The 15,096-nt window shown below is 38.0% G+C and overlaps 1 non-coding gene across 1 annotated transcript; it reads right to left on the bottom strand.

Moving 5' to 3' along the window:
* Positions 1-9,626: 9,626 nt before the first annotated feature.
* On the bottom strand, positions 9,627-9,708 carry Trnas-aga. The gene has a single exon. It is a non-coding gene; the product is annotated as a tRNA-Ser (tRNA).
* Between the last annotated feature and the right edge of the window lie 5,388 nt (positions 9,709-15,096).

A 15,096-nucleotide genomic window follows, 5' to 3' on the forward strand; every position in this document is an offset into this window, starting at 1 on the left:
ATTGAAGTGCATGCGGCGGAAACTTCCAACTGACTCTAACTTAGGCATGCGAAGAGTCTAACTAGACTCTTATTGGCTTTGGCCAGCCGCTAGCTGAGCAGCAGATGATAAAAGTATACATTTTATTTTATTGGTTAAAATTTATTATTATATTATTATTATACATTATAAATAAATAGATTATTGATATACATTAATAATTTATTATTTTTTGTTTTTTTAATATTTGTTATACATATATGATAAAGCTTTCATAGATAAAAGTATATAAATAAATCTTTCGATTATTAGTACAAATTAATAATTTATTTATATATTGTTTTTTAATTGTATATATATAGTATAGCTTGAATAGCCAGAAATATATTAAGAAATATAATAGATCTTCTTTAAAAATAATTAATTCTATATTTATATCTTATTTTTAGTTGATATAGATATGAAAACCTAAAAATCTATGTGATTTATATTATTCATTATTAATTTTGAATATTTGCTTAACCTTATTTATAGTTGATAAATTATTGCTAGATAATTACTATAGAAAACTCATCTAACAAAAGTAGAATAACTTAATATATGTACATTGAATGCAGTCCGCCTTGTCTTTCATTATGCCATTACATTTGTCACTCATCGTGTCAAGGCAGAGTATTCAGCTTCTGCTTTCTCTTGCGCTGCTTTGTCTTTTGCCACTGCCAAAAGTCGCACATAAAAAGTTTGAGCGCAAAGTTTTTAACGGAAATTGTGCAGCTGTTTTGTGTGTGCGATGACAAGGCTGCGACAGTGGGGGCGTGACAGCGGGGGCGTGTTGCGTGTGGCATGTGGCAAGCCCTGCACTTGTTGGCTGCCCACACACACACACACACTCAGACTCAGCACATAGCTATGTATGTATATCGTCAATTGCAGACAGCAAGTGTCTTATAAATTTCTTGAAATTTTAATTCAAAGACAGCCCAGAGCAACACTTACATACGTACATACATACATATGTAAGCATACCTATAGGGTATATGCATCTATCTACCTATGAGTAGCTATCGTTATCGAGCATGTGCCGGCACTCAATATGAATTTTCATGATTAAGACGCGTGTCGGTCGGCGCTCTGCCATTTTATCGCTCGAAGACAGCGCCGTTCCGGGAATGTGAATGTGTCGCCGGTTTGGTTCGGCTCGCTCGGTTCGATGAGAATGAGAGCGGAGAGCGTTTTTCTTATAAATTATCGTATGGTAACAAATGTGTCCGCACAGCCATTGGCACGCATGCATAATAAAGTGATTTTAAAGGGCACTTTTCCTCCTCACTTTCCTGCACGGCTACGTAAAATTTCCATTTGTGTGTGTAGGCGGAGAGGGGTGGAGGGCCAGAGACGGCACTCAAGTTTATTGGAAATGAAAGTTAAGGGAACCCTTCGGTCTGGAGTGCACACATGTGCGCCCTAATGTTAACTTGGCTTTAACAATTCATTAAATTTTCATATAAATGCTGCACTGCCAAGAGTAATCCACTTTGTTATTAACTGTTATTTACAAATGTGCAGCTAGTGTCAGGGCCAGCAAATACAGGACAGCAAAAATATATTATTAAATGCAGCGCAAAAGCGTCAAGTCATAAACTGCTCATCAGTCTTGGCGCAAGGATCAAGAGCAGGAGCAGGAGCAGGCGCAGGAGCCGCAGCAGGCGGAGGGGGCGGGTCTCCCTTTCTTTTAGCTGTAATTATGCGCGTCGCAAAAAGTTTACTATCACAACTCATTCTGCGTCTCATCCTGCCCATGCACGTTGTCATTGTCTCGACGCGCAGGAAGTGCCAAAGCGCTGCAGGGCCAAAACCGAGAGAGATGCGAGAGGGATAGAGGGGGAGAGGTGCCGGCTTGGTCCTTGATAGTCCTGACTGGCTGGCCATAGTCCTTGGCGCCTTTTGACGCTGATAATGCAATTTCCGCTGCGCGTAATTTACTGTTATGCAATGTTTCATTTTATTTCTGCCCTCCGACTGTGCCACACTCATTCATTTTTTTTCTCCCTTCCTTGTATTGTTCTTTTCTTTTAAAGCGCCCGAGGGCATCAATGCTAGTTGTTGGCTATTTATCTACATAAAGTTAATTGAAAACATTCAAATGCCAGAATCTGCTCAGACTCTCACTCCCACTACCCTCTCTCGCTCTGCCTCTCTCTCTCTCTCTCTCATTCTCAGTCTGTGATGCTGCGTGATGTGTCAACATCTTTCGCTTGCCATGTAATCCGACTGACTGGCCTCGCCATGCCATGTCCACTTTTATGTCCTTCTCATTCGTAGTCTTTATTACAAATTGGTTTTCTGCACTCGCTCGCATGTTTCGTGCGCAATTTGCAGCCCGCCGCCAAATGAATATGGAAGCCGCAGCAACAGCAACCACCAAAAAAACCACTCGACAAATGTACGGGCCAAAAAAATGAAAACCTGGTAAATTGCAGCCGTGGGTTACCCACGTGGTAAATCCAGAAAAAAGGAAGAAAAATCAAGCCAAATATATGTAACTCCGTGCATTGCCGAGAAACGTGTTCACTTTGCACGTTAACGAACCGAAATCGAAAGTTTTGGTTGCGGTCAACATGCAGGAGCATTGTCATATCCTCTAGCTGTCTGTTCTCCGTCCCTTTGTCCCGTGCCCAGCAGTTGTGCGATGTCAGATTGAATGGTTTATGTGCGACACCTTTGACCGGTCGGGTCGAGTTGCTGTCCATATAAATTAAACCCAACTGCTGCCTGCAAGCAGCTTTAAGCCATATTCAAAAGAATTTCTGTGATATCTGCGCAGGGATTTCGACTGAAGTGAATTGAGTTTGTGGTATTGCAAGCAGGACTTGAGTACATGCAACATCCGGCATATAGTAATACTTGAATAATAGATATAGTATATATATATATATATTTTTTAGTATTTATTGCATTATATATTATATATTAGGTATCATTAATATATCTATATACAAATATTGATAAATATGGAAATATATACACCACACCGAGTCTTGTAGCATTCAGCTTCTGTCATGCAGCTGGCCTAGCTCAAGTTTCAAGTTTTGTTTTTTGTCACATTCTCTAGAAGAATTGTCACACCGTTTCAGAGGCATTTATGGGGCTATCCTTTTTTGTTGACCGAGCAAATTTTCATAAATATTTCCACAAGTTTTATAAATGCACCTTCTATTGAGTTTCGTAGCATTCAGCTTTTGCCATGCAGCTGGCCTAGCTCAAGTTTCAAGTTTTGGTTTTTGTCACATTCTCTAGAAGAATTGGCATACAGTTTCAGAGGCATTTATGGGCTGACCGAGCAAATTATGATCAATATTTCCACAAATTTTATAATGCACCTTCTATTGAATTTCGTAGCATTCCGCTTTTGTCATGCAGCTGCTCTAACTCAAGTTTCAAGTTTTGTTTTTGTCACATTCACTAGAAGAATTGTCTCCCCGTTTCAGAGGCATTTATGGGGCTATCCTTTTTTTCTGACCGAGCAAATTTTCATAAATATTTCCACAAGTTTTATAAATGCACCTTCTATTGAGTTTCGTAGCATTCAGCTTTTGTCATGCAGCTGCCCTAACTCAATCGATAAAAACGTATCGAAATCGGTAAATAGTTAGCGGACTCGATAGATAGGTATCGGAGCCGATAAATAGTTATCGGAATAGATAAATAATTATCGGAGTCGATAAATAGTTATCGCTTTGGCAGATGCATGCATTACATATTATAATCACGATCTGAAAGATTCACGAAGCTAGTCCACCAACAAACGTATTCAATTCTTTGTTATCGAGCAGTCCCCACTAGAGCTTTCTTACTTATTTTAACTAATGTAATATAAATTCATTACAATTTAAGTTCAGACTTCAATTTCTTAGATTTCCAATTGAACAAAAATAAATCATATTTATATAACTCAAATATTTCTGATTAATTTCATTCGCATTTTATGTTTGTTTCCTTTATGCATAAAACTGTAATGTTTCGGTTCAGCTGCAATTTCCAACTCCAACGAAATTCGCTGGCTTTTATATTATTTGGCCAGCAAAAGTCACGTGGCATTCATAATTCTTAAAACGACGCCATCTGAAATTATGTAGCAATGCTAAGTGCACCCAAACAGCGACAGCTGCCCCAACGTAGCTCAGTCTTCCACTCTGCCCACTCCAGCCCCTCCCCCTCGCCGCCCTCTCTAACTCAACTCAATGCTGGGGATTGTACGTGACCAGCATTTGTCGCGCTGCAAAGTATGCTATGATTTTTTGGACTCGCTCGAACAATGGGGAATTGATTTCGTAGCCGAAGCTGATTATGGAATTAAAACATATTTTTGCACCGCCGCACAACTTAAAACTTTAAGTGGCAAAGGTTGTAGCCGTACGTGACAATTTCCAGCAAGACGAGTTTAACACACACGCAAGCACAAGCACACTCACACACACACAGGCACAGTCAGAGGCAAACAAGAAATGAATAAGTAAGCGAAAACTACAAAGAAGTTAACTACAGCAAAAACTCACTGTGAAAGTGAACTTGGGTTACAAAGGCCGGCGACGAGAGGGGCTCAGCACATAAGATACGTATAAAAACGCAGATAAATAACATTGAATGCGAAAATGCACAGAAAAATGAAGAGAAAGCAGATAGAGCAAGAAAGAAAAATAAACAATACGCCTTTTGAAATGCTAAACGTGCCACACATACGCACACACACACACACACACGCACACCCCGTCACAGCCAAAGGCATTCTTCACACTCTCACACTTTGGAAGGACGCGCACAGGACTCGTGTATTTTTATTAGCTCTGCTGCCGTCGCTTTATCTTGTTACCCTCCCAAAAAAAAAAGAAAGGAAAAGAAAAACATTTATCTTGTCGTATTTATTTTGTAGCGCATTAATTTCATCTCATGTTTGAAATGGGAATTGACTTATTTGCATTCTCTTTAATTTGTTTGCCCATCAATGAGGCTTTCCCCCCGCCCCTCTGAATTTTTAGAGCTCAGGTGCTGCAACTGTCAAATTTTTGATTGATGTGAGAGAAAGGAGGCTGTCTGAAAATTATGAGATTTGCTGCTATAAATATGAAAAAAACTGAACTTGATTGATTAAAAACAAAAATCTGTAAAAATTTAGAGACTTTCTTAAATGAAGAGCAAAGTTTTTTAAACTGCCATAAAGAGAAGTCTCATTCCATTCCGTTTCATGGAATATTCAATCTCATGAAATCGCAACCCATCATATGTAGCTCCTTGCATAGGCCCAGTGAACCAAACCAAAATATGAAAGAGCAACATTAACATGGCCAATTGCAAATGAAGTTATTCGTGGCAACAACTGGTTGCCGGCTCGCAACATGTGGAAGCAGGCAAATGCATTTTTCATAAGGCAGACAGCGATAGATTGCGCACTGTACGGTGAGTATTGACTATGTGGGGAGTGGTGAATGGGGAGTGGGCGGCGAGTCTTTCGGCCGGGCGGACATACCTGCAGCCAGCTATCGACGGGGGCCGGCAGCAAATGGCGCTGACAATGGCCAAAAGCGAACAATGTCAACTGAAATTGCGATTGCGTTAAAACTCTATAAATACCAAAGTAACATGCAACAACAGCAACAACAAAGAGAGACAATGAGAGTGGGCAGGAGGCAGAGTCAGGTAGAGCAGCAGCAAGGACATGCTGATATGGCAACAACACAATCTAATCCGGTTATTGCATTTTAAATGCAATACAAGCTTTCATTTTGTTAGCCCCACGGCAAGCGACAAGCGACAGGCAACGCGTCGAACGCCTCTGGCCAGCCAACGATTTAACTTAGTCCATGTGATACTTATTTTGGTTTACGGGTATTACAGCCAGAAGACATTAGACGAAATGAAAACATGACTGGACTTTAAGTATAATCAAGTATGTGGACTTTAATGTGTTGTTGGAATGAGTTATAAACTAAATAGTTGGGAATATAAATGTAGGCGACAGTTGTTAAAGCTACGTTAAAGCTTAAAGCTGATGAAAAAGTTTTTTAATATATATGTACGCATGATATACACACGTATATTCCCCTAAAAATTAATAAATGTATTAAAGCTCATTTAGAAGGATAAGCTCTTTAAACTAAATACTTTTTATACACTTAATAGAATCTTAGAATTGAAAATCATATTCTATATACATAATATAAATAATGCACATAAAAGCTCACTTAAAGTTTAAAGCTCCTCAAACATTTTAGTTTCACTTCTGCGAAATAGCAAATGCTTAGCTTCTAATTATACAAAATTAGAGATGATTAAAGGTAAATGCAGATAAGACACACACACACACTTACACATACAACCTCACCCAACAAGTGTGTGTAGTTTCTTATGCTAATACGCTTATCGCTTGCAAATGGCAACAGGCAGCAGCTAAGCAGTCGAGCAGCTGAGCCGACAAACCGCAAGCCAACTCTTTTTCTATTCTCTCAATATGTAATGCAATTTCACAGCATATTAAACAGCTGTGAGTCTGTGGCGCACACTGAACGGGGCTAGTTCACCTAGCTGGCAGCCAGAGTGCAACAGTTGCTGTCGCTGCCACCGCAAAGCGCTAGCAAATTGCGAGCAAACTTTGCCGACTGAAGATACGCAAAGCTGATGCCAAAGCGAAAGCCAGGGCACCAGCCAGCTGCCTCAACACTAAAAAATAAGGTGAAAAGCCAATCATAAGTGAGTGCCTGGCTGAGTGTGAATGAGATAGTAAGTGAGTGCCACTGAGTGAATGAGCATGAGTGTGTGTGGGTGTGAGTGTGCGGCTGGTTGGCTACTCATGAACTGAACTCGAATCAGGCTAATCAATTGCTCGTACTTGGCGCACAAATCAAATTGCAAACTTGCCAGCCCATGCCTTTATCTTAATGCTCTGTGAATAGGAGACTAAAGAGGGTATATTAGTTGTACGCTTATGTATGTAAGTTGTTTTACAAGACTGTAACTTTATCAACTGTAGTTCGAACTACATAAGGTCAACCATCGTCTATTTAATAAGAGCTCTATTATCATACTCTCTCTATTTATTCACATTTTCTACTGATATGAGGATAGATATAATATAGGTACATATATGGGTATAGGTATCCCAATCAATCAAATTGATATAGGTATAGGTATATGAGTATCCCACCATGCATATCCAAATTAGCTCTTTTATCTAGGTATCTTCGAGTCATGTAGCCCCATCTGGAATGCAACTTGTTTTTATTCGCGTTAGCACAAAAGTTTCTTATAAGTTCAACTTTTGCTCAATTTGATTTTTCAACAAAGTCCGCTAGGAGAGGCAAAAGCAAAAGCAAAAGCAAAAAGCAAAGAAAACGAAGCGAACTGTAAACTTTTTACCTGCGTTTTGCGTTTGTGTTCTTATGCCTGTCGTTAAACAAACTTATCCAATAAAAGTTTGTCAACATTGATTTAAAGCTGAGACGAGCGCATATATCAAACAAAAAACAGGGATTGGCCCACAGTCTGAGATGTCAGCTTGCTATTCTTTTCTTTACTTTTTTTAATCTTCAGATCAGGCTGAATATTTCAGAGAAGTCAAAAGACTTGAATGCTGTAAGTCAATCGATTTAGAAAATTATTCAAAATATATTAATTGATGCTAGGGAGTCGGAGGAGTAGGATTTGAATTGGGAATGATGAAGAGTTGCAAGAACAGAGGATATAGAGTATATACGTAGTAGAGTAGGATTGAGTCGAACTTAGTAGGTGTAGTAGTATGTAGTATGTAGTAGTAATAGTATGTAAGAAGTTAAATTAGTAGTAGAAGTAGAGGTATAGAAGTATGTATAAGAAATTAAATTAGTAGTAGAAGTAGTAGTAGAAATATTAGTAGTATATGCATAAGAAGTAAAATTAGTATTAGTAGTAGTAGTATATGTATAAGAAGTTAAATTAGTAGTAGAAGTAGTAATAGAAATAGTAGTAGTACATGTATAAGAAGTTAAATTAGTACTAGAAATATAAGAAGTATTTTTAGCAGATGAATAAAAAGTAATAGCAGTAGAAGTAAAACTGGTAACAAGTAAAAATTGTAGTGACAAAAGAAATATAAATAGTAGCAGCATTAAAAAATTTTAATTTTAATATATTTATTTCCAGCATAGGTGTCAACTCTGTCCTGGCCACAATTATTCACATAAAGATACCACTTATTATACACTTTAAGCCAGCTTTCGAGCTGGCCAGGACAACAAAAAAGTGTTAAGCATTGCGCATAAGCCGAACTGAACCAGGCAGCAAAGAAGCTGGCCAACGGACAAAAGTTGGCCATGTTGTTGCCACGGCTCTTACTGTCGCTGTTGTTGTTGTTGTTGTTTGTGTTGTGAGAGAAATGCATTTACAGCAATGTTGAAAGTTGGTGTCGTGTTGCTGTTGCTGCTGCTGCTGTTGCAGCTTCTTGATGCACATCTACTTAATACTTTAATAGTTGCAAAACTTTGCCCAGCTCCTTTTCGCTTAAGTAGCTGTTACTTTGCTTGTTGAACCGTTTGTTTGTTTCTTTCTTTCGCTCTATCTGCGTGTGTGTGTGTCTGTGTCTGTGTGTGTTAGCGTCTTTAGGTAGTGCTTAAAATAACTGTAAAACTGCCAACATAAATCTAGCCACAACATCTTTTATGTTCGCACTAGCAAGAAGTTAATGTTAATGTCATTTGCCCGCTCACGTGAGCTCCTGTCTTGACTTTAACTTCAGATTAAAAAGTTGAAGAATATATACATACATACATACATTATATACATAGCACCGACAAATTGACGTTTATCTTTTTGCATATTGAATCAAAAGTAAAATTGTGTTTGGCATATTAAACGAAAAATCATTTGAAAAACGAAAGCAAATCTCCACTTAACTTGACTCCATAGAAAATTTCCCCTCAGCCTCGCCCCTCTTTTTTTGGGGACAGGTCGAAAAGTGATTTTTCTTGTTGGACTTTCGGCTTAGCGACGCAGCAAATTTACTCTGGCGACGTCTGCGATTTGTATAATAAGTTGAAAGTTGACGGCGGAACACGGAAATCCAGTCTCAATTGATCGGATATATATATATATATATATAAAATATATATTGTTGCTATTGTATGGCAAATGTTGTTGAATGTCAGAATTGTTGGAGTGGAGACTCGCACAAGTTTTCACTAAAAGCTTAAAGCTATGCTATATACATATATATGTATGTATGTATGTATATTTGCCAACTCTGTAGAGCACAATATAGCTGTCAATGGCAGCTTTGCTGTTTTTCTTATGCCATTTAATACTGTTGACATTTAATTATTATGGCAAAATACTCGCACAATAAATATAATATTTTTTTAAATAAATATTTAACACACATTGAGCTGTAATTCAAGCTTAACATTTTTGCCGCTGTCGACTAAAGGCAAACCGCAATATTTTACCAAATGCCAAATGCGGCACTCGATATTCTTGCTTACATGAGTGGGGGGATAGTTCAAAAGTTTTTTTTTTTAATGAAAAAAAATTTAAAATTTTGCAAATACTAATTTTTTAAATTGAATAAAAAAATAGATTAATAAAAAAAAATACAAAAAAATAAAAAATATTATTTACTCTCTCGCAGTCGGTAGGATTCGAACCTACGCTCCCAGAGGGAATCTGATTTCTAGTCAGACGCCTTAACCGCTCGGCCACGACTGCTATGTGAACTTGGCCGACTTATTTGAGGCCTTTACCGATTGACAATATGCCATAAACCGCTTTTTTTTTAAATAGATAACAATGTTTATAAATAAATAATTAAAATATATAAATATTGCTTAGCTGCTGATAAATTTTAATCAGTGCGAAAAATAAGATAAGCGGAAAAGTATTTATAGATTTGTCTATATATTTATATAGAATATAGTAGAGGAATGTAACTGCGTTGATGTTCAGTTTTACTTATTATTCTTCAGAGGGTAAGTAAGTATTTATAGCCAGACTCATGCAGACATATAGCCAGAGTTTCCTCTTATCTCTTATCTATTTCTAGCATTATCTTATATATTCTATTTGCGGGCTGTTGAATGCATAGAAGGCATATTTGCCATATATATAGTTATATCATATATATAGTTAATTTCTCAACTTGTTGGGCGCACCTCGTTTGTGTATTTTCATAACTATAAATAATATTAATGTGCCAGCTAGGCGGGCAAATAGCAAAAGTGTCCATCGCTGCTAATGAGCCAAACGCAATGCAAATTGATAGCACTTTTTGTGGGCAACACGCCCACTGCCCACAGGCCGCAGTCGCCGCCTGTTGGCCGCCCGCGCGACTAATTGGGCCGGGCGGGAGCGCGGGGGGTGGTCGGGTTTGCCTGGCTTAAGGGATTAGCATCATTATGCGCAGTTTATTTGTTTTACGACAGACATACATACATACGCACACACATACATTTACACGTAGTTGTATGTATTTATGGAAAATGTAATTTCATGTAATTGTTTTTAATTTCAATGCATTTATAATTTAGCGCGCTGGCAACGTGCGTGGCGCGGCTCTTGAGTGTCATGAAGAGCTCATTTACTTTGTGCCACATAAATTAACAAACGGCCGCAGGTTAGGAGTGTCGAGTGTCCGAGCACTTCAAAGCGAGCACTGAACGGCGAACTACGCGGCGTATGCGCAATGCGTTAATGAGGCAAATTTTTCGGTTTTTTTTTTCCTTTTTTTTTGACAGCAACAACTCCCTGCTGTAATTATGCAAATTTGTTAATGGGTGTGAAAATTGTATTTGAGCGCAACACGTGCCCAAGTCGAGGCTGCTGTTAGCCACCTGTCTGAGCCATCATTGACTGTGGCTAATTCCATTTAGCGGATGCTGAAGCTACTGCTGCCTCTGTTTCTGCTGCTCCCTCTGCCTTCTATCTACTCCTCTCGCTTAAATCCGGCTCATGTGCGAGCCAGTTAACTGACGGCTGCTTGTTACGGCATTTGCTCTTTAGATTTATACGGATTTTGTCAAACAAAACATGAATCTGCACTTTTATGTATGCGAACTGTTGAAAGCCGATTTCATGAAAGCCAAAGCGGCGCCAGCTCTGCTGCTGGCCTATTCAAGTGGCCAAGAGCTTTAAGGGTAAGCACTTTTCTGAATAGAATAGAGCGTCAATGCATGTTGAACAGTTGAGGGTGGTGTAGTAGGAAGATAGTGAAAGAGAGGGAAGAATGGAAACGATTATTCAAAGAGCGAAGAGGTAAAAGTTGAATATAAACAATATGAAATATGAATGAAAAGTTAAATATAAACAAATATACAACAAATATTTGTTTTTTTTTTTTAAATATACATTTTTAATAAAAAAAATTACTAATGAAATTAAAATATATAAATTTATATTTATTTATTTTTTGTTTAATTATTTTTTATCTTAAATTATATAGTAATTATTACTATATAATTTAAAATAAAAAATAATTAAACAATAAATAAATAAATAAAAATATAGGTAAATCAATAAATAAAGAAATATATAATAAACACATAAATAAATCTATTGAGAAAATTAAATAAATTAATTGAAAGAGTTTTTAATTGGACTTATACTTTAATTAAAAATATATAAATATATTGCCATTAAAAATATATTTTTATTTCATAGTCAGTTCACGTTTTTTAAAATACAAATTATTTTTTTAATAGTATATTTAAATTAAATATTATAAATATTAACGGTGCTGCTGTGCTTGCAATTAGTTCAATTGATCATAGAAAACTAATTAAATATATTAAGCATACGCCATGTGCGCTGCGGCAATAACTCTAGTTATCAAATCGAATTTATAAAGCGGATTTGCCAAAGTGAAATGCTTAAAGTGTCAATTTGCATAAAAATCAATTGGCTATAGTTGCAACTGTCTTTTCAATGAATACAAATGCCACACACACGCTCACACACACACACACACACGCATAACAATGGCATTGCCTGTTAAAATGCAAATGCAGATTTTTAAGCCTTGCGCCAGCTTTTCGCAAACAGATTGTAAACAAATAAATGCCACGAGCAGAAATATACCGATACACACACACACACACAGAGAGCGGCACACCCCCTCACACACTCACACACACGCATATTGAGTGGTCAGCGCTGTGGCAATTTACAGTTGAATTCAGAACGTCGCTGCAGGCCATTGGCATAGTGCCTGCAAAATGTAACTTTACATATTTTTTAATATTTATATATGTGTGTGCGTGTGTGTGTGTGTGCGTGTGTATTTATGTAACGAATGAATGCATATGCATAGTATACTCTTTTACTCCGGCAGCGTATTTCACACTTAAGTGGTTAAATTGGCTGTGATAAATTGTCGCGCAGTCAAAGTTGTTGCCACAGGCTAAGAGCGAGCGAGCGAGAGGGCGACAGGCAGAGAGCTGCGCTGCGGGGCACCTTAAGTCGCTGAGGATAAGCCCACAAGGATATGCCAGTGAGTGCCATAAGTGCTTATTCATAGTGTCTGAGTGGCTGTCGCTGACAGTAATCATAGCGTACGCATCAGCTCGTATTATTAGGGGCATGCCTGACATATGACAACTGGGAATTAATATGTGAAAGCCAAAAATGAGACAAAAGTCAATGCCATAATGGCATATGACTGAATGAGCGTGCGTGTGTGTGTGTGTGAGTGTGTGTGTGCGTGTGTGTGTCTGTGAGTGATGGCAACCTTTTAGCTGCACAACCAAATTAAATGTCTAGCCAAATGTAGTTAGTCAACAACAAAGTCAGCCATCAGGCATCAGGCATCAGGCATCAGGCGTCGCAGTTTCGTCTTGATTAACTGACAGCACACGCACACACTGTAAATGTCCTCGATCTAAACATGCCTCAATTAGTGGCATACACCAAATAGACGCAGTCTGACAACAGTCGCATCGCAACGAAGTTAACAAATTCTCGCGCTTATCGCACCATTGATATCAGGCAGTGTTGATGTGCATATCATTTTTATGGGCATTTCATGCAAAATGCTTCCTGTCGCCAACGACAACAACAGCCACAAAAACAGCAGCACTGCTGACGCCTCCTGCTGCCTGTAGGCAATGCAGCAGCCACAGTGACTGCTGAGTGAGCTACGCTAAAGTCTAGTGAGCATTTAACTCGTGGCTAATCACTTAAAGCAGGTAAAATCAAATAGTGTTTACAATTCTTAGGAAGAGCTTTATAGCATTATATAAATTTTTATAATGAATATAAATATATAAGCTATGTGCTTAGTTTTGTTTAAGTATAAATTTTTGTATTTATGTTAAGTATAATTTTTTGCATATATAAATTTAATTTTTTAAAGCTAATTTTTCAATCTACAACTTACTATTTTTTTTTTTTTTTTTTTAATATTAAAAATTTTAAATTGGCTTTGATGAAAAAAAAAGCCAAAAAAAAAAAACAACTCATATTAATGTTATATATATTTATATTAAATAAATTAAATTAAGCCAAAGCTGTTATTATAAAAAAAAAAATCACATGAATTAGAAAAAAAATAATATGAGCCTGAATTAATTCAATAAAACAACTTTTAGCCTGAGCTTTTTTAGTAAAATTAGAGTACAATTGAGATTAGCTCTTTAACCTCCTTAACCAATTTCTATTTATCAATAAATTTATGTTTTATCTATAAATTCAAACCCCAACTCAGCCAGCAGCTGATGCCATTGCAGCGCATTGCACAATTCGAGCTAGCCACTCCCATCTATTTCAGTAGTTAGGCATGAGGCCGACTCTTTTCTTTCTGGTTTTTTTTCCCCCATTTGTGTTGGTCGCTCGTCGTGTGTCTTTTGCTGTCTCTAACTTGCCGGCTGACCGACTGCATTTGCAATTTATATGCGTATATGTATGGGCGAATGAGTATCTATGTGTCGAGTGTCTGTGGCCAGTTTTTTCGTGCACTTGTCGCGTTTTTTAAAGCACAGCCGACTTTCGCTTGGCCACAAGGCAAAGGGAAACAACAATGGAAATGTAAATTGTTTTTATGTCTTTGTTTTTAATTTTTGGCCAGGCAACACTAGGATATTCGGTAGGCCTGTGAATGCGACAACTCCCCACAATTTCGTTTTCCTTTCCCATTTTTTTTTTTTTTTGCCGCATTGCAACAATGGACACACTGGACAGACTTTCGGCTTTGCTTTTCGCTTAGTTTTCATTGTCGCCGGAAAGTATTTCATGCTTTGTATTTGCCATGTAATTTGCATATGTGCAAACATTTTCCACTTGCTCCTGACATTGACGTATGAATTTATAAAGACATTTACATGCATATATTGTACATAAATATATATATTGTTAGGTGTCCCTGTATAGGTACATAAATGATCAACATGGGGGTTCAGCGAACTCGGCAAACCGCAATAAAAGTACCTTCATTAGCCGCCATTAGCCAGTGGAATGTGCATCACATTTCACACGATATTAAATCGAGCAGAAGGCACAAAAAACAGAACTGTGAAAGCTGAAAGCAGCTCGCTTAAATTGTTTGGACACATGGCCCTGGTTGTCTCTCTGTCTCTCTGTCTGTCTGTCTGTCTGTGTGGAGTGCGTGTTTGTGCCATTAAAGTTTCATCAGTGGAGCAACAGCTAAGAGCGGCCAACCTCTCAAATCCCCAAAGCCCCCGCGGCCAGCTCTTTGGTTCAGGGAGTTGAAGGGTCGCTGGCGTTGGCTGATATTGTCATTACATGCTTCGAGGATATTTCTGTGGCGTAACCAAGGCAAATGTACTTTTGACAGTTGGACTCTTGAAAGGGTTGACCGACAGCCCCACACACACACACACACACACACACACACACCCGTACAAGAGAGAGCGAGCAAAGTTTGTACAATGCAAAAGATTCAAATTTCCAGCTCGGAACAGCAACAGCTGCCATATGATAATGCCTCAGGGAGGGGCACGAGTCGGTCGGACAAACCCTGAGCCCTGCTAGCAAAACAAAAACCCAAATAGCTGGGCTTACTTGTAATAGTTGTGAAATCATTCTCCTAGCAGGCAGCTTCTGCAATAAATGTTAGCTAAGCATTTAAATATTTTATTAATAAGGGAT

Source organism: Drosophila mojavensis, unplaced genomic scaffold (genome assembly GCF_018153725.1).
Source record: "Drosophila mojavensis isolate 15081-1352.22 unplaced genomic scaffold, ASM1815372v1 contig_74, whole genome shotgun sequence".
NCBI classification, from domain to species: Eukaryota; Metazoa; Arthropoda; class Insecta; order Diptera; family Drosophilidae; genus Drosophila; species Drosophila mojavensis.